The following is a 20,261-nucleotide window of genomic DNA, read 5'->3' on the forward strand; positions in this document are numbered from 1 at the left end:
GGGCTGCGTCCGCCCCGGGGGCCGGCAGATTCCACCCCCTGACAGCTGTGCGTGGGTTGCTCATAGTCGCCGGCTCAGGCCCTGGGAGCCTCAAGGCTCCAAGGACACTTCTCATCACAGGGTCTGATGTTTACCTTTCATGCTCCGCTGCAGGAGAAAGCTTCCCACAATTTTGATCCTAGCCCCATTGAGGAACCATAAGAATGCGGTTTAGAAAAAGCACTCATTCTGCTTATAGACCCAGCCAGGAATGGCCTAGCCCTGAATCACAAGCACCGTTCCGCAGCTTTCCAGCTGCGTCACATACTGGCAAAAGAAACATTCTCCTAGCTCCTTTCCTTTGAAGCAGAAACACGTTTTGATCCTAGCCCCATTGAGGAACCATAAGAATGCGGTTTAGAAAAAGCACTCATTCTGCTTAAAGACCCAGCCAGGAATGGCCTAGCCTGGTATCCCCTGCACCATTCTGCAGCTTTCCAGCTCCCTCACACACTGGCAAAAGAAACTTTCTCCTGGCTCCTTTCCTTTGAAGCAGAAACACATTTTGATCCTAGCCCCATTGAGGAACCATAGAAATGCGGTTTAGAAAAAGCACTCATTCTGCTTAGAGACCCTGCCAGGAATGGCCTTGCCCTGAATCACATGCACCGTTCTGCAGCTTTCTAGCTCCCTCACACGCTGGCAAAAGGAACTTTCTCCTAGCTCCTTTCCTTTGAAACAGAAACACGGTTATATCCCAGCCCCATTGAAGAACCATAGAAATGCCATTTAGAAAAAGCACTCATTCTGCTTGTAGACCTAGCCAGGAATGGCCTAGCCTGGAATCCCCTGCACCATTCTGCAGCTCTCCAGGCCCCTCACACTCTGGCAAAAGAAACTTTCTCCTAGCTCCTTTCCTTTGAAACAGAAACACGTTTACATCCTAGCCCCATGGAAGAACCATAGAAATGCCGTTTAGAAAAAGCACTCATTCTGCTTATAGAATCAGCCAGGAATGGCCTAGCCTGGAATCCCCTGCACCATTCTGCAGCTTTCTAGCTCCCTCACACACTTGCAAAAGAAACTTTCTCCTAGCTCCTTTCCTTTGAAGCAGAAACACGTTTATATCCCAGCCCCATTGAAGAACCATAGAAATGCCATTTAGAAAAAGCACTCCTTCTGCTTGTAGACCCAGCCAGGAATGGCCTAGCCTGGAATCCCCTGCACCATTCTGCAGCTTTCCAGCTCCCTCATGCACTGGCAAAAGAAACTTTCTCCTAGCTCCTTTCCTTTGAAGCAGAAACACGATTACATCCTAGCCCCATGGAAGAACCATAGAAATGCCGTTTAGAAAAAGCACTCCTTCAGCTGTTAGACCCAGCCAGGAATGGCCAAGCCTGGAATCCCCTGCACCATTCTGCAGCTTTCCAGCCCCCTCACACTCTGGCAAAAGAAACTTTCTCCTAGCTCCTTTCCTTTGAAGCAGAAACACCTTTACGTCCTAGCCCCATTGAAGAACCATGGAAAAGACGTTTAGAAAAAGCACTCTTTCTGCTTATAGACCCAGCCAGGAATGGCCTAGCCTGGAATCCCCTGCACCATTCTGCATCTCTCCAGCTCCCTCACACACTGGCAAAAGAAACTTTCTCCTAGCTCCTTTCCTTTGAAGTAGAAACACATTTTGATCCTAGCCCCAGTGAAGAAACATAGAAATTAGGCTTCAAAAAAGGACTCATTCTGCATCCTGACTCTGTCAGGTACGGCCTAGCCTGGAATCCCATGCATCATTCTGCATCGTTCCAGCTGCGTCACATACTGGCAAATGAAACTTTCTCCTAGCTCCTTCCCTTTGAAGCAGAAACACTTTCTGATCTTAGCCACACTGAAGAAGCATACTAATGCGGTTTAGAAACAGAAATCTTTCTGCTTGTATACCCAGCCAGGAATGGCCTAGCCTGGAATCCCCTGCACCATTCTGCAGCTTTCCAGCCCCCTCACACATGGCAAAAGAAACTTTCTCCTAGCTCCTTTCCTTTGAAGCAGAAACACCTTTGGATCCCAACCACTTTGAAGAAACATAGAAATGCAGTTTAGAAAATGCACTCATTCTGCTTATAGACCCAGCCAGGAATGGCCTAGCCTGGAATCCCCTGAACCATTCTGCAGCTTTCTAGCTCCCTCACACACTGGCAAAAGAAACATTCTCCTAGCTCCTTTCCTTTGAAGCAGAACCACGTTTACATCCTACCCCCATTGAAGAACCATAGAAATGCCGTCTAGAAGAAGCACTCATTCTGCTTATAGACCCAGCCAGGAATGGCCTAGCCTGGAATCCCCTGCACCGTTCTGCAGCTTTCCAGCTCTCTCACACACTGGCAAAAGAAACATTCTCCTAGCTCCTTTCCGTTGAAGCAGGAACACGTTTACATCCTAGCCCCATTGAAGAACCATAGAAATGCCAATTAGAAAAAGCACTCATTCTGCTTATAGACCCAGCCAGGAATGGCCTAGCCTAGAATCCCCTGCACCGTTCTGCAGCTTTCCAGCTCCCTCACACACTGGCAAAAGGAACTTTCTCCTAGCTCCTTTCCTTTGAAACAGAAACACGTTTACATCCTAGCCCCATTGAAGAACCATAGAAATGCCAATTAGAAAAAGCACTCATTCTGCTTATAGACCCAGCCAGGAATGGCCTAGCCTAGAATCCCCTGCACCATTCTGCAGCTTTCCAGCTCCCTCACACACTTGCAAAAGAAACTTTCCCCTAGCTCCTTTCCTTTGAAGCAGAAATACGTTTACATCCTACCCCTTTTGAAGAACCACAGAAATGACGTTTTGAAAAAGCACTCCTTCTGCTTATAGACCCAGCGAGGAATGGCATAGCCTGGAATAACCTGCACCATTCTGCAGCTTTCCAGCTCCCTCACACACTGGCAAAAGAAACTTTCTCCTAGCTCCTTTCCTTTGAAGCAGAAACACATTTACATCCTAGCCCCATGGAAGAACCATAGAAATGCCGTTTAGAAAAAGCATTCATTCTGCTTATAGACCCAGCCAGGAATGGCCTAGCCTGGAATCCCCTGCACCATTCTGCAGCTTTCCAGCTCCCTCACACACTGGCAAAAGAAACTTTTTCCTAGCTCCTTTCCTTTGAAGCAGAAACACCTTTGGATCCCAACCCCTTTGAAGAACCATAGAAATGCAGTTTAGAAAATGCACTCATTCTGCTTATAGACCCAGCCAGGAATGGCCTAGCCTGGAATCCCCTGCACCATTCTGCAGCTTTCCAGCACCCTCACGCACTGGCAAAAGAAACTTTCTCCTAGCTCCTTTCCTTTGAAGCAGAAACACGTTTACATCCTAGCCCCATTGAAGAACCATAGAAATGACACCTAGAAAAAGCACTCCTTCTGCTTGTAGACCCAGCCAGGAATGGCCTAGCCTGGAATCCCCTGCACCATTCTGCAGCTCTCCAGCCCCCTCACACTCTGGCAAAAGAAACTTTCTCCTAGCTCCTTTCCTTTGAAACAGAAACACGATTACATCCTAGCCCCATGGAAGAACCATAGAAATGATGTTTTGAAAAAGCACTCCTTCTGCTTATAGTCCCAGCGAGGAATGGCATAGCCTGGAATAACCTGCACCATGCTGCAGCTTTCCACCTCCCTCACACACTGGCAAAAGAAACTTTCTCCTAGCTCCTTTCCTTTGATGCAGAAACACCTTTACGTCCTAGCCCCGTTGAAGAACCATAGAAACGCCGTTTAGAAATAGCATTCATTCTGCGTATAAACCCAGGCAGGAATGGCCTTGCCTGGAATCCCCTGCACCATTCTGCAGCTATCCAGCTCCCTCACACACTGGCAAAAGAAACTTTCTTCTAACTCCTTCCCTTTGAAGCAGAAACATGTTTACATCCTAGCCCCATGGAAGAACCATAGAAATGCCGTTTAGAAAAAGCACTCATTCTGCCTATAGACCCAGCCAGGAATGGCCTAGCCTGGAATCCCCTGCACCATTCTGCAGCTTTCCAGCTCCCTCACACACTGGCAAAAGAAACTTTCTCCTAGCTCCTTTCCTTTGAAGCAGAAATACCTTTACGTCCTAGTCCCGTTGAAGAACCATAGAAACGTCGTTTAGAAAAAGCATTCATTCTGCGTATAAACCCAGGCAGGAATGGCCTTGCCTGGAATCCCCTGCACCATTCTGCAGCTATCCAGCTCCCTCACACACTGGCAAAAGAAACTTTCTTCTAGCTCCTTTCCTTTGAAGCAGAAACATGTTTACATCCTAGCCCCATGGAAGAACCATAGAAATGACGTTTAGAAAAAGCACTGATTCTGCTTATAGACCCAGCCAGGAATGGCCTAGACTGGAATCCCCTGCACCATTCTGCAGCTTTCCAGCTCCCTCACACACTGGCAAAAGAAACTTTCTCCTAGCTCCTTTCCTTTGAAGCAGAAACACCTTTGGATCCCAACCCCTTTGAAGAAACATAGAAATGCAGTTTAGAAAAAGCACTCATTCTGCTTATAGGCCCAGCCAGGAATGGCCTAGCCTAGAATCCCCTGCACCGTTCTGCAGCTTTCTAGCTCCCTCACACGCTGGCAAAAGGAACTTTCTCCAAGCTCCTTTCCTTTGAAACAGAAACACTTTTACATCCTAGCCCCATGGAAGAACCATAGAAATGCCGTTTAGAAAAAGCACTCATTCTGCTTATAGCCCCAGACAGGAATGGCCTAGCCTGGAGTGCCCTGCACCATTCTGCAGCTTTCCAGCTCCCTCACACACTGGCAAAAGAATCTTTCTCCGATCTCCTTTGAAGCAGAAGTACGTTTGCAGCCCAGCCCCTTTGAAGAACCATAGAAACGCCGTTTAGAAAAAGCATTCATTCTGCATATAAAACCAGGCAGGAATGGCATAGCCTGGAATAACCTGCACCATTCTGCAGCTTTCCAGCTCCGTCACACACTGGCAAAAGAAACTTTCTCCTAGCTCCTTTCCTTTGAAGCAGAAACACGTTTACGTCCTAGCCCCGTTGAAGAACCATAGAAACGCCGTTTAGAAAAAGCATTCATTCTGCATATAAACCCAGGCAGGAATGGCCTTGCCTGGAATCCCCTGCACCATTCTGCAGCTATCCAGCTCCCTCACACACTGGCAAAAGAAACTTTCTCCTAGCTCCTTTCCTTTGAAGCAGAAACATGATTACATCCTAGCCCCATGGAAGAACCATAGAAATGATGTTTAGAAAAAGCACTCCTTCTGCTTATAGACCCAGCCAGGAATGGCCTAGCCTGGAATCCCCTGCACCTTTCTGCACCTTTCCAGCTCCCTCACACACTGGCAAAAGAAACATTCTCCTAGCTCCTTTCCGTTGAAGCAGAAACACGTTTATATCCCAGCCCAATGGAAGAACCATAGAAATGCCATTTAGAAAAAGCACTCCTTCTGCTTGTAGACCCAGCCAGGAATGGCCTAGCCTGGAATCCCCTGCACCATTCTGCAGCTTTCCAGCTCCCTCATGGACTGGCAAAAGAAACTTTCTCCTAGCTCCTTTCCTTTGAAGCAGAAACACCTTTACATCCTAGCCCCATGGAAGAACCATAGAAATGCCGTTTAGAAAAAGCACTCATTCAGCTGTTAGACCCAGCCAGGAATGGCCTAGCCTGGAATCCCCTGCACCATTCTGCAGCTTTCCAGCCCCCTCACACTCTGGCAAAAGAAACTTTCTCCTAGCTCCTTTCCTTTGAAGCAGAAACACCTTTACGTCCTAGCCCCATTGAAGAACCATAGAAAAGATGTTTAGAAAAAGCACTCTTTCTGCTTATAGACCCAGCCAGGAATGGCCTAGCCTGGAATCCCCTGCACCATTCTGCAGCTTCCCAGCTCCCTCACACACTGGCAAAAGAAACTTTCTCCTAGCTCCTTTCCTTTGAAGTAGAAACACATTTGATCCTAGCCCCAGTGAAGAAACATAGAAATTAGGCTTCAAAAAGGACTCATTCTGCATCCTGACTCTGTCAGGTACGGCCTAGCCTGGAATCCCATGCACCATTCTGCATCGTTCCAGCTGCGTCACACACTGGCAAAAGAAACTTTCTCCTAGCTCCTTTCCTTTGAAGCAGAAATACTTTCTGATCTTAGCCACACTGAAGAAGCATTCTAATGCCATTTAGAAACAGAAATCTTTCTGCTTGTATACCCAGCCAGGAATGGCCTAGCCTGGAATCCCCGGCACCATTCTGCAGCTTTCCAGCCCCCTCACACACTGGCAAAAGAAACTTTCTCCTAGCTCCTTTCCTTTGAAGCAGAAACACCTTTGGATCCCAACCCCTTTGAAGAAACATAGAAATGCAGTTTAGAAAATGCACTCATTCTGCTTATAGACCCAGCCAGTAATGGCCTAGCCGGGAATCCCCTGCACCATTCTGCAGCTTTCCAGCTCCCTCACACACTGGCAAAAGAAACTTTCTCCTAGCTCCTTTCCGTTGAAGCAGGAACACGTTTACATCCTAGCCCCATTGAAGAACCATAGAAATGCCGTGTAGAAAAAAGCACTCATTCTGCTTATAGACCCAGCCAGGAATGGCCTAGCCTAGAATCCCCTGCACCATTCTGCAGCTTTCCAGCTCCCTCACACACTGGCAAAAGGAACTTTCTCCTAGCTCCTTTCCTTTGAAACAGAAACACGTTTACATCCTAGCCCCATTGAAGAACCATAGAAATGCCATTTAGAAAAAGCACTCATTCTGCTTGCAGACCTAGCCAGGAATGGCTAGCCTGGAATCCCCTGCACCATTCTGCAGCTCTCCAGCCCCCTCACACTCTGGCAAAAGAAACTTTCTCCTAGCTCCTTTCCTTTGAAGCAGAAACATGTTTACATCCTAGCCCCATGGAAGAACCATAGAAATGACGTTTAGAAAAAGCACTCATTCTGCTTATAGACCCAGCCAGGAATGGCCTAGCCTGGAATCCCCTGCACCATTCTGCAGCTTTCTAGCTCCCTCACACACTTGCAAAAGAAACTTTCTCCTAGCTCCTTTCCTTTGAAGCAGAAATACGTTTACATCCTACCCCCTTTGAAGAACCATAGAAATGACGTTTAGAAAAAGCACTCCTTCTGCTTATAGACCCAGCGAGGAATGGCATAGCCTGGAATAACCTGCACCATTCTGCAGCTTTCCAGCTCCCTCACACACTGGCAAAAGAAACTTTCTCCTAGCTCCTTTCCTTTGAAGCAGAAATACCTTTACGTCCTAGTCCCGTTGAAGAACCATAGAAACGCCGTTTAGAAAAAGCATTCATTCTGCGTATAAACCCAGGCAGGAATGGCCTTGCCTGGAATCCCCTGCACCATTCTGCAGCTATCCAGCTCCCTCACACACTGGCAAAAGAAACTTTCTTCTAGCTCCTTTCCTTTGAAGCAGAAACACGTTTACATCCTAGCCCCATGGAAGAACCATAGAAATGACGTTTAGAAAAAGCACTCATTCTGCTTATAGACCCAGCCAGGAATGGCCTAGACTGGAATCCCCTGCACCATTCTGCAGCTTTCCAGCTCCCTCACACACTGGCAAAAGAAACTTTCTCCTAGCTCCTTTCCTTTGAAGCAGAAACATGTTTACATCCTAGCCCCATGGAAGAACCATAGAAATGATGTTTAGAAAAAGCACTCATTCTGCTTATAGACCCAGCCAGGAATGGCCTAGCCTGGAATCCTCTGCACCTTTCTGCACCTTTCCAGCTCCCTCACACACTGGCAAAAGAAACATTCTCCTAGCTCCTTTCCGTTGAAGCAGAAACACGTTTATATCCCAGCCCCATTGAAGAACCATAGAAATGCCATTTAGAAAAAGCACTCATTCTGCTTATAGACCCAGCCAGGAATGGCCTAGACTGGAATCCCCGGCACCATTCTGCAGCTTTCCAGCTCCCTCACACACTGGCAAAAGAAACTTTCTCCTAGCTCCTTTCCTTTGAAGCAGAAACACGTTTACATCCTAGCCCCATGGAAGAACCATAGAAATGATGTTTAGAAAAAGCACTCCTTCTGCTTATAGACCCAGCGAGGAATGGCCTAGCCTGGAATCCCCTGCACCTTTCTGCACCTTTCCAGCTCCCTCACACACTGGCAAAAGAAACATTCTCCTAGCTCCTTTCCGTTGAAGCAGAAACACGTTTATATCCCAGCCCCATTGAAGAACCATAGAAATGCCATTTAGAAAAAGCACTCCTTCTGCTTGTAGACCCAGCCAGGAATGGCCTAGCCTGGAATCCCCTGCACCATTCTGCAGCTTTCCAGCTCCCTCATGCACTGGCAAAAGAAACTTTCTCCTAGCTCCTTTCCTTTGAAGCAGAAACACGATTACATCCTAGCCCCATGGAAGAACCATACTAATGCCGTTTAGAAAAAGCACTCATTCAGCTGTTAGACCCAGCCAGGAATGGCCTAGCCTGGAATCCCCTGCACCATTCTGCAGCTTTCCAGCCCCCTCACACTCTGGCAAAAGAAACTTTCTCCTAGCTCCTTTCCTTTGAAGCAGAAACACCTTTACGTCCTAGCCCCATTGAAGAACCATAGAAAAGATGTTTAGAAAAAGCACTCTTTCTGCTTATAGGCCCAGCCAGGAATGGCCTAGCCTGGAATCCCCTGCACCATTCTGCAGCTTCCCAGCTCCCTCACACACTGGCAAAAGAAACTTTTTCCTAGCTCCTTTCCTTTGAAGTAGAAACACATTTTGATCCTAGCCCCAGTGAAGAAACATAGAAATTAGGCTTCAAAAAGGACTCATTCTGCATCCTGACACTGTCAGGTACGGCCTAGCCTGGAATCCCATGCACCATTCTGCATCGTTCCAGCTGCGTCACACACTGGCAAAAGAAACTTTCTCCTAGCTCCTTTCCTTTGAAGCACAAACACTTTCTGATCTTAGCCACACTGAAGAAGCATACTAATGCCGTTTAGAAACAGAAATCTTTCTGCTTGCATACCCAGCCAGGAATGGCCTAGCCTGGAATCCCCTGCACCATTCTGCAGCTTTCCAGCTCCCTCACACACTGGCAAAAGAAACTTTCTCCTAGCTCCTTTCCTTTGAAGCAGAAACACATTTTGATCCTAGCCCCAGTGATGAAACATAGAAATTAGGCTTCAAAAAAGGAATCATTCTGCATCCTGACTCTGTCAGGTACGGCCTAGCCTGGAATCCCCTGCACCATTCTGCAGTGTTCCAGCTGCGTCACACACTGGCAAAAGAAACTTTCTCCTAGCTCCTTTCCTTTGAAGCAGAAACACCTTTACGTCCTAGCCCCATTGAAGAACCATAGAAACGCCGTTTAGAAAAAGCATTCGTTCGGCTTATAAACCTAGCCAGGAATGGCCTAGCCTGGAATCCCTTGCACCATTCTGCAGCTATCCAGCTCCCTCACACGCTGGCAAAATAAACTTTCTTCTAGCTCCTTTCCTTTGAAGCAGAAACATGTTTACATCCTAGCCCCATGGAAGAACCATAGAAATGACGTTTAGAAAAAGCACTCATTCTGCTTATAGACCCAGCCAGGAATGGCCTAGCCTAGAATCCCCTGCACCATTCTGCAGCTTTCCAGCTCCCTCACACACTGGCAAAAGAAACTTTCTCCTAGCTCCTTTCCTTTGAAGCAGAAACACGTTTACATCCTAGCCCCATTGAAGAACCATAGAAATGACGTTTAGAAAAAGCACTCATTCTGCTTATAGATCCAGCCAGGAATGGCCTAGCCTGGAATCCCCTGCACCGTTCTGCAACTTTCCAGCTCCCTCACACACTGGCAAAAGGAACATTCTCCTAGCTCCTTTCCATTGAAGCAGAAACACGTTTACATCCTAGCCGCTTTGAAGAACCATAGAAATGCCGTGTAGAAAAAGCACTCATTCTGCTTATAGACCCAGCCAGGAATGGCCTAGCCTGGAATCCCCTGCACCATTCTGCAGCTTTCCAGCTCCCTCATGCACTGGCAAAAGAAACTTTCTCCTAGCTCCTTTCCTTTGAAGCAGAAACACGTTTACATCCTAGCCCCATTGAAGAACCATAGAAATGACACCTAGAAAAAGCACTCATTCTGCTTATAGACCCAGACAGGAATTGCCTAGCCTGGAATCCCCTGCACCATTCTTCAGCTTTCCAGCCCCCTCACACTCTGGCAAAAGAAACTTTCTCCTAGCTCCTTTCCCTTGAAGCAGAATCACGTTTACATCCTGGCCCCATTGAAGAACCATAGAAATGCCATTTAGAAAAAGCACTCATTCTGCTTATAGACCCAGCCAGGAATGGCCTAGCATGGAATCCCCTGCACCGTTCTGCAGCTTTCCAGCTCCCTCACACACTGGCAAAAGAAACTTTCTCCTAGCTCCTTTCCTTTGAAGCAGAAACACTTTTACATCCTACCCTCTTTGAAGAACCATAGAAATGCCGTTTTGAAAAAGCACTCATTCTGCTTATAGACCCAGCCAGGAATGGCCTAGCCTGGAATCCCCTGCACCATTCTGCAGCTTTCCAGCTCCCTCACACACTGGCAAAAGAAACTTTCTCCTAGCTCCTTTCCTTTGAAGCAGAAACACGTTTACATCCTAGCCCCATTGAAGAACCATAGAAATGCCATTTAGAAAAAGCACTCATTCTGCTTATAGACCCAGCCAGGAATGGCCTAGCCTGGAATCCCCTGCACCATTCTGCAGCTTTCCAGCTCCCTCACACACTGGCAAAAGAAACTTTCTCCTAGCTCCTTTCCTTTGAAGCAGAAACACGTTTACATCCTAGCCCCATTGAAGAACCATAGAAATGACGTTTAGAAAAAGCACTCATTCTGCTTATAGACCCAGCCAGGAATGGCCTAGCCTGGAATCCCCTGCACCGTTCTGCAGCTTTCCAGCTCCCTCACACACTGGCAAAAGAAACTTTCTCCTAGCTCCTTTCCTTTGAAGCAGAAACACGTTTACATCCTAGCCCCATGGAAGAACCATAGAAATGCCGTTTAGAAAAAGCACTCATTCTGCTTATAGACCCAGCCAGGAATGGCCTAGCCTGGAATCCCCTGCACCATTCTGCAGCTTTCCAGCTCCCTCACACACTGGCAAAAGAAACTTTCTCCTAGCTCCTTTCCTTTGAAGCAGAAACACATTTGCATCCTAGCCCCATGGAAGAACCATAGAAATGCCATTTAGAAAAAGCACTCATTCTGCTTATAGACCCAGCCAGGAATGGCCTAGCCTAGAATCCCCTGCACCATTCTGCAGCTTTCCAGCTCCCTCACACACTGGCAAAAGAAACTTTCTCCTAGCTCCTTTCCTTTGAAACAGAAACACCTTTACATCCTAGCCCCATGGAAGAACCATAGAAATGCCGTTTAGAAAAAGCACTCATTCTGCTTATAGACCCAGCCAGGAATGGCCTAGCCTGGAATCCCCTGCACCATTCTGCAGCTTTCTAGCTCCCTCACACACTTGCAAAAGAAACTTTCTCCTAGCTCCTTTCCTTTGAAGCAGAAATACGATTACATCCTACCCCCTTTGACGAACCATATAAATGACGTTTAGAAAAAGCAATCCTTCTGCTTATAGACCTAGCGAGGAATGGCATAGCCTGGAATAACCTACACCATTCTGCAGCTTTCCAGCTCCCTCACACACTGGCAAAAGAAACATTCTCCTAGCTCCTTTCTGTTGAAGCAGAAACACGTTTACATCCTAGCCCCATTGAAGAACCATAGAAATGCCGTTTAGAAAAAGCACTCATTCTGCTTACAGACCCAGCCAGGAATGGCGTAGCCTGGAATCCCCTGCACCATCTGCAGCTTTCCAGCTCCCTCACACACTGGCAAAAGAAACTTTCTCCTAGCTCCTTTCCTTTGAAGCAGAAACACGATTACATCCTAGCCCCATGGAAGAACCATAGAAATGCCGTTTAGAAAAAGCACTCATTCTGCTTATAGACCCAGCCAGGAATGGCCTAGCCTGGAATCCCCTGCACCGTTCTGCAGCTTTCCAGCTCCCTCACACACTGGCAAAAGAAACTTTCTCCTAGCTCCTTTCCTTTGAAGCAGAAACACGTTTACATCCTAGCCCCATTGAAGAACCATAGAAATGCCGTTTAGAAAAAGCACTCATTCTGCTTATAGACCCAGCCAGGAATGGCCTAGCCTGGAATCCCCTGCACCATTCTGCAGCTTTCCAGCTCCCTCACACACTGGCAAAAGAAACTTTCTCCTAGCTCCTTTCCTTTGAAGCAGAAACACGATTACATCCTAGCCCCATGGAAGAACCATAGAAATGCCGTTTAGAAAAAGCACTCATTCTGCTTATAGACCCAGCCAGGAATGGCCTAGCCTGGAATCCCCTGCACCATTCTGCAGCTTTCCAGCTCCCTCACGCACTGGCAAGAGAAACTTTCTCCTAGCTCCTTTCCTTTGAAGCAGAAACACGTTTGCATCCTGGCCCCATGGAAGAACCGTAGAAATGCCATTTAGAAAAAGCACTCATTCTGCTTATAGACCCAGCCAGGAATGGCCTAGCCTAGAATCCCCTGCGCCATTCTGCAGCTTTCCAGATCCCTCACGCACTGGCAAAAGAAACTTTCTCCTAGCTCCTTTCCTTTGAAGCAGAAACACGTTTACATCCTAGCCCCATGGAAGAACCATAGAAATGCCCTGTAGAAAAAGCACTCATTCTGCTTATAGACTCAGCCAGGAATGGCCTAGCCTGGAATCCCCTGCACCATTCTGCAGCTTTCCAGCTCCCTCACACACTGGCAAAAGAAACTTTCTCCTAGCTCCTTTCCTTTGAAGTAGAAACACATTTTGATCCTAGCCCCAGTGAAGAAACATAGAAATTAGGCTTCAAAAAGGACTCATTCTGCATCCTGACTCTGTCAGGTACGGCCTAGCCTGGAATCCCATGCACCATTCTGCATCGTTCCAGCTGCGTCACACACTGGCAAAAGAAACTTTCTCCTAGCTCCTTTCCTTTGAAGCAGAAACACGTTTACATCCTAGCCCCATTGAAGAACCATAGAAATGCCGTTTAGAAAAAGCACTCATTCTGCTTACAGACCCAGCCAGGAATGGCCTAGCCTGGAATCCCCTGCACCATTCTGCAGCTTTCCAGCCCCCTCACACTCTGGTAAAAGAAACTTTCTCCTAGCTCCTTTCCTTTGAAGCAGAAACACATTTACATCCTGGCCCCATTGAAGAACCATAGAAATGCCATTTAGAAAAAGCACTCATTCTGCTTATAGACCCAGCCAGGAATGGCCTGGCCTGGAATCCCCTGCACCATTCTGCAGCTTTCCAGCCCCCTCACACACTGGCAAAAGAAACTTTCTCCTAGCTCCTTTCCTTTGAAGCAGAAACACGTTTACATCCTAGCCCCATGGAAGAACCATAGAAAAGACGTTTAGAAAAAGCACTCTTTCTGCTTATAGACCCAGCCAGGAATGGCCTAGCCTGGAATCCCCTGCGCCGTTCTGCATCTCTCCAGCTCCCTCACACACTGGCAAAAGAAACTTTCTCCTAGCTCCTTTCCTTTGAAGCAGAAACACGTTTACATCCTTGCCCCATGGAAGAAGCATAGAAATGCCGTCTAGAAAAAGCACTCATTCTGCTTACAGACCCAGCCAGGAATGGCCTAGCCTGGAATCCCCTGCACCATTCTGCAGCTTTCCAGCCCCCTCACACTCGGGCAAAAGAAACTTTCTCCTAGCTCCTTTCCTTTGAAGCAGAAACACGTTTACATCCTGGCCCCATTGAAGAACCATAGAAATGCGGTCTAGAAAAAGCACTCATTCTGCTTATAGACCCAGCCAGGAATGGCCTAGCCTGGAATCCCCTGCACCATTCTGCAGCTTTCCAGCTCCCTCACACACTGGCAAAAGAAACTCTCTCCTAGCTCCTTTCCGTTGAAGCAGAAACATGTTTACATCCCAGCCCCATTGAAGAACCATAGAAATGCCCTGTAGAAAAAGCACTCATTCTGCTTATAGACCCAGCCAGGAATGGCCTAGCCTGGAATCCTCTGCACCATTCTGCAGCTTTCCAGCTCCCTCACGCACTGGCAAAAGAAACTTTCTCCTAGCTCCTTTCCTTTGAAGCAGAAATACGATTACATCCTAGCCCCATGGAAGAACCATAGAAATGACGTTTAGAAAAAGCACTCATTCTGCATATAGACCCAGCCAGGAATGGCCTAGCCTGGAATCTCCTGCACCATTCTGCAGCTTTCCAGCTCCCTCACACACTGGCAAAAGAAACTTTCTCCAAGCTCCTTTCCTTTGAAGCAGAAACACGTTTACATCCTAGCCCCGTTGAAGAACCATAGAAATGCAGTCTAGAAAAAGCACTCATTCTGCTTATAGACCCCGCCAGGAATGGCCTAGCCTGGAATCCCCTGCACCGTTCTGCAGCTTTCCAGCTCCCTCACACACTGGCAAAAGAAACATTCTCCTAGCTCCTTTCCTTTGAAGCAGAAACACGTTTACATCCTAGCCCCATTGAAGAACCATAGAAATGCCGTTTAGAAAAAGCACTCATTCTGCTTACAGACCCAGCCAGGAATGGCCTAGCCTGGAATCCCCTGCACCATTCTGCAGCTTTCCAGCTCCCTCACACACTGGCAAAAGAAACTTTCTCCTAGCTCCTTTCCTTTGAAGCAGAAACACGATTACATCCTAGCCCCATGGAAGAACCATAGAAATGCCGTTTAGAAAAAGCACTCATTCTGCTTATAGACCCAGCCAGGAATGGCCTAGCCTGGAATCCCCTGCACCATTCTGCAGCTTTCCAGCTCCCTCACACACTGGCAAAAGAAACTTTCTCCTAGCTCCTTTCCTTTGAAGCAGAAACACGTTTACATCCTAGCCCCATTGAAGAACCATAGAAATGCCATTTAGAAAAAGCACTCATTCTGCTTATAGACCCAGCCAGGAATGGCCTAGCCTGGAATCCCCTGCACCATTCTGCAGCTTTCCAGCTCCCTCACACACTGGCAAAAGAAACTTTCTCCTAGCTCCTTTCCTTTGAAGCAGAAACACGTTTACATCCTAGCCCCATGGAAGAACCATAGAAATGCCGTTTAGAAAAAGCACTCATTCTGCTTATAGACCCAGCCAGGAATGGCCTAGCCTGGAATCCCCTGCACCATTCTGCAGCTTTCCAGCTCCCTCACAGCACTGGCAAGAGAAACTTTCTCCTAGCTCCTTTCCTTTGAAGCAGAAATACGTTTACATCCTAGCCCCATTGAAGAACCATAGAAATGCCGTTTAGAAAAAGCACTCATTCTGCTTACAGACCCAGCCAGGAATGGCCTAGCCTGGAATCCCCTGCACCATTCTGCAGCTTTCCAGCTCCCTCACACACTGGCAAAAGAAACTTTCTCCTAGCTCCTTTCCTTTGAAGCAGAAACACGATTACATCCTAGCCCCATGGAAGAACCATAGAAATGCCGTTTAGAAAAAGCACTCATTCTGCTTATAGACCCAGCCAGGAATGGCCTAGCCTGGAATCCCCTGCACCATTCTGCAGCTTTCCAGCTCCCTCACACACTGGCAAAAGAAACTTTCTCCTAGCTCCTTTCCTTTGAAGCAGAAACACATTTACATCCTGGCCCCATGGAAGAACCATAGAAATGCCATTTAGAAAAAGCACTCATTCTGCTTATAGACCCAGCCAGGAATGGCCTAGCCTGGAATCCCCTGCACCATTCTGCAGCTTTCCAGCTCCCTCACACACTGGCAAAAGAAACTTTCTCCTAGCTCCTTTCCTTTGAAGCAGAAACACGTTTACATCCTAGCCCCATGGAAGAACCATAGAAATGCCATTTAGAAAAAGCACTCATTCTGCTTATAGACCCAGCCAGGAATGGCCTAGCCTGGAATCCCCTGCGCCATTCTGCAGCTTTCCAGCTCCCTCACACACTGGCAAAAGAAACTTTCTCCTAGCTCCTTTCCTTTGAAGCAGAAACACGTTTACATCCTAGCCCCATGGAAGAACCATAGAAATGCCGTTAGAAAAAGCACTCATTCTGCTTATAGACCCAGCCAGGAATGGCCTAGCCTGGAATCCCCTGCACCATTCTGCAGCTTTCCAGCTCCCTCACACACTGGCAAAAGAAACTTTCTCCTAGCTCCTTTCCTTTGAAGCAGAAACACGTTTACATCCTAGCCCCATTGAAGAACCATAGAAATGCCGTCTAGAAAAAGCACTCATTCTGCTTATAGACCCAGCCAGGAATGGCCTAGCCTGGAATCCCCTGCACCATTCTGCAGCTTTCCAGCTCCCTCACACACTGGCAAAAGAAACTTTCTCCTAGCTCCTTTCCTTTGAAGCAGAAACACGTTTACATCCTAGCCCCATTGAAGAACCATAGAAATGCCCTGTAGAAAAAGCACTCATTCTGCTTATAGACCCAGCCAGGAATGGCCTAGCCTGGAATCCCCTGCACCATTCTGCAGCTTTCCAGCTCCCTCATGCACTGGCAAGAGAAACTTTCTCCTAGCTCCTTTCCTTTGAAGCAGAAACACGTTTACATCCTAGCCCCATGGAAGAACCATAGAAATGCCGTTTAGAAAAAGCACTCATTCTGCTTATAGACCCAGCCAGGAATGGCCTAGCCTAGAATCCCCTGCACCATTCTGCAGCTTTCCAGCTCCCTCACGCACTGGCAAAAGAAACTTTCTCCTAGCTCCTTTCCTTTGAAGCAGAAACACGTTTACATCCTAGCCCCATGGAAGAACCATAGAAATGCCGTCTAGAAAAAGCACTCATTCTGCTTATAGACCCAGCCAGGAATGGCCTAGCCTGGAATCCCCTGCACCGTTCTGCAGCTTTCCAGCTCCCTCACACACTGGCAAAAGAAACATTCTCCTAGCTCCTTTCCGTTGAAGCAGAAACACGTTTACATCCTAGCCCCATTGAAGAACCATAGAAATGCCGTTTAGGAAAAGCACTCATTCTGCTTATAGACCCAGCCAGGAATGGCCTAGCCTGGAATCCCCTGCACCATTCTGCAGCTTTCCAGCTCCCTCACACACTGGCAAAAGAAACTTTCTCCTAGCTCCTTTCCTTTGAAGCAGAAACACCTTTTGATCCTATCCCCATTGAAGAACCATAGAAATGCCGTTTAGAAAAAGCACTCATTCTGCTTATAGACCCAGCCAGGAATGGCCTAGCCTGGAATCCCCTGCACCATTCTGCAGCTTTCCAGCTCCCTCACACACTGGCAAAAGAAACTTTCTCCTAGCTCCTTTCCTTTGAAGCAGAAACACGTTTACATCCTAGCCCCATGGAAGAACCATAGAAATGCCGTTTAGAAAAAGCACTCATTCTGCTTATAGACCCAGCCAGGAATGGCCTAGCCTGGAATCCCCTGCACCATTCTGCAGCTTTCCAGCTCCCTCACACACTGGCAAAAGAAACTTTCTCCTAGCTCCTTTCCTTTGAAGCAGAAACACTTTTACATCCTAGCCCCATTGAAGAACCATAGAAATGCCATTTAGAAAAAGCACTCATTCTGCTTATAGACCCAGCCAGGAATGGCCTAGCCTGGAATCCCCTGCACCATTCTGCAGCTTTCCAGCTCCCTCACACACTGGCAAAAGAAACTTTCTCCTAGCTCCTTTCCTTTGAAGCAGAAACACGTTTACATCCTAGCCCCATTGAAGAACCATAGAAATGCCGTTTAGAAAAAGCACTCATTCTGCTTATAGACCCAGCCAGGAATGGCCTAGCCTGGAATCCCCTGCACCATTCTGCAGCTTTCCAGCTCCCTCACACACTGGCAAAAGAAACTTTCTCCTAGCTCCTTTCCTTTGAAGCAGAAACACGTTTACATCCTAGCCCCATTGAAGAACCATAGAAATGCCGTTTAGAAAAAGCACTCATTCTGCTTATAGACCCAGCCAGGAATGGCCTAGCCTGGAATCCCCTGCACCATTCTGCAGCTTTCCAGCTCCCTCACACACTGGCAAAAGAAACTTTCTCCTAGCTCCTTTCCTTTGAAGCAGAAACACGTTTACATCCTAGCCCCATTGAAGAACCATAGAAATGCCGTTTAGAAAAAGCACTCATTCTGCTTATAGACCCAGCCAGGAATGGCCTAGCCTGGAATCCCCTGCACCATTCTGCAGCTTTCCAGCTCCCTCACACACTGGCAAAAGAAACTTTCTCCTAGCTCCTTTCCTTTGAAGCAGAAACACGTTTACATCCTAGCCCCATTGAAGAACCATAGAAATGCCGTTTAGAAAAAGCACTCATTCTGCTTATAGACCCAGCCAGGAATGGCCTAGCCTGGAATCCCCTGCACCATTCTGCAGCTTTCCAGCTCCCTCACACACTGGCAAAAGAAACTTTCTCCTAGCTCCTTTCCTTTGAAGCAGAAACACGTTTACATCCTAGCCCCATTGAAGAACAATAAAAATGCCGTTTAGAAAAAGCACTCATTCTGCTTATAGACCCAGCCAGGAATGGCCTAGCCTGGAATCCCCTGCACCATTCTGCATCTTTCCAGCTCCCTCACACACTGGCAAAAGAAACTTTCTCCTAGCTCCTTTCCTTTGAAGCAGAAACACGTTTACATCCTAGCCCCATTGAAGAACCATAGAAATGCCGTTTAGAAAAAGCACTCATTCTGCTTATAGACCCAGCCAGGAATGGCCTAGCCTGGAATCCCCTGCACCATTCTGCAGCTTTCCAGCTCCCTCACACACTGGCAAAAGAAACTTTCTCCTAGCTCCTTTCCTTTGAAGCAGAAACACGTTTACATCCTAGCCCCATTGAAGAACCATAGAAATGCCGTTTAGAAAAAGCACTCATTCTGCTTATAGACCCAGCGAGGAATGGCCTAGCCTGGAATCCCCTGCACCATTCTGCAGCTTTCCAGCTCCCTCACACACTGGCAAAAGAAACTTTCTCCTAGCTCCTTTCCTTTGAAGCAGAAACACTTTTACATCCTAGCCCCATTGAAGAACCATAGAAATGCCGTTAGAAAAAGCACTCATTCTGCTTATAGACCCAGCCAGGAATGGCCTAGCCTGGAATCCCTGCACCATTCTGCAGCTTTCCAGCTCCCTCACACACTGGCAAAAGAAACTTTCTCCTAGCTCCTTTCCTTTGAAGCAGAAACACGTTTACATCCTAGCCCCATGGAAGAACCATAGAAATGCCGTTTAGAAAAAGCACTCATTCTGCTTATAGACCCAGCCAGGAATGGCCTAGCCTGGAATCCCCTGCACCTTTCTGCAGCTTTCCAGCTCCCTCACACACTGGCAAAAGAAACTTTCTCCTAGCTCCTTTCCTTTGAAGCAGAAACACTTTTACATCCTAGCCCCATTGAAGAACCATAGAAATGCCGTTTAGAAAAAGCACTCATTCTGCTTATAGACCCAGCCAGGAATGGCCTAGCCTGGAATCCCCTGCACCATTCTGCAGCTTTCCAGCTCCCTCACACACTGGCAAAAGAAACTTTCTCCTAGCTCCTTTCCTTTGAAGCAGAAACACCTTTTGATCCTATCCCCTTTGAAGAACCATAGAAATGCCGTTTAGAAAAAGCACTCATTCTGCTTATAGACCCAGCCAGGAATGGCCTAGCCTGGAATCCCCTGCACCATTCTGCAGCTTTCCAGCTCCCTCACACACTGGCAAAAGAAACTTTCTCCTAGCTCCTTTCCTTTGAAGCAGAAACACGTTTACATCCTAGCCCCATGGAAGAACCATAGAAATGCCATTTAGAAAAAGCACTCATTCTGCTTATAGACCCAGCCAGGAATGGCCTAGCCTGGAATCCCCTGCACCATTCTGCAGCTTTCCAGCTCCCTCACACACTGGCAAAAGAAACTTTCTCCTAGCTCCTTTCCTTTGAAGCAGAAACACTTTTACATCCTAGCCCCTTTGAAGAACCATAGAAATGCCGTTTAGAAAAAGCACTCATTCTGCTTATAGACCCAGCCAGGAATGGCCTAGCCTGGAATCCCCTGCACCATTCTGCAGCTTTCCAGCTCCCTCACACACTGGCAAAAGAAACTTTCTCCTAGCTCCTTTCCTTTGAAGCAGAAACACGTTTACATCCTAGCCCCATTGAAGAACCATAGAAATGCCGTTTAGAAAAAGCACTCATTCTGCTTATAGACCCAGCCAGGAATGGCCTAGCCTGGAATCCCCTGCACCATTCTGCAGCTTTCCAGCTCCCTCACACACTGGCAAAAGAAACTTTCTCCTAGCTCCTTTCCTTTGAAGCAGAAACACTTTTACATCCTAGCCCC

This window comes from Pogoniulus pusillus, unplaced genomic scaffold (genome assembly GCF_015220805.1).
Source record: "Pogoniulus pusillus isolate bPogPus1 unplaced genomic scaffold, bPogPus1.pri scaffold_91_arrow_ctg1, whole genome shotgun sequence".
Classification (NCBI taxonomy): Eukaryota; Metazoa; Chordata; class Aves; order Piciformes; family Lybiidae; genus Pogoniulus; species Pogoniulus pusillus.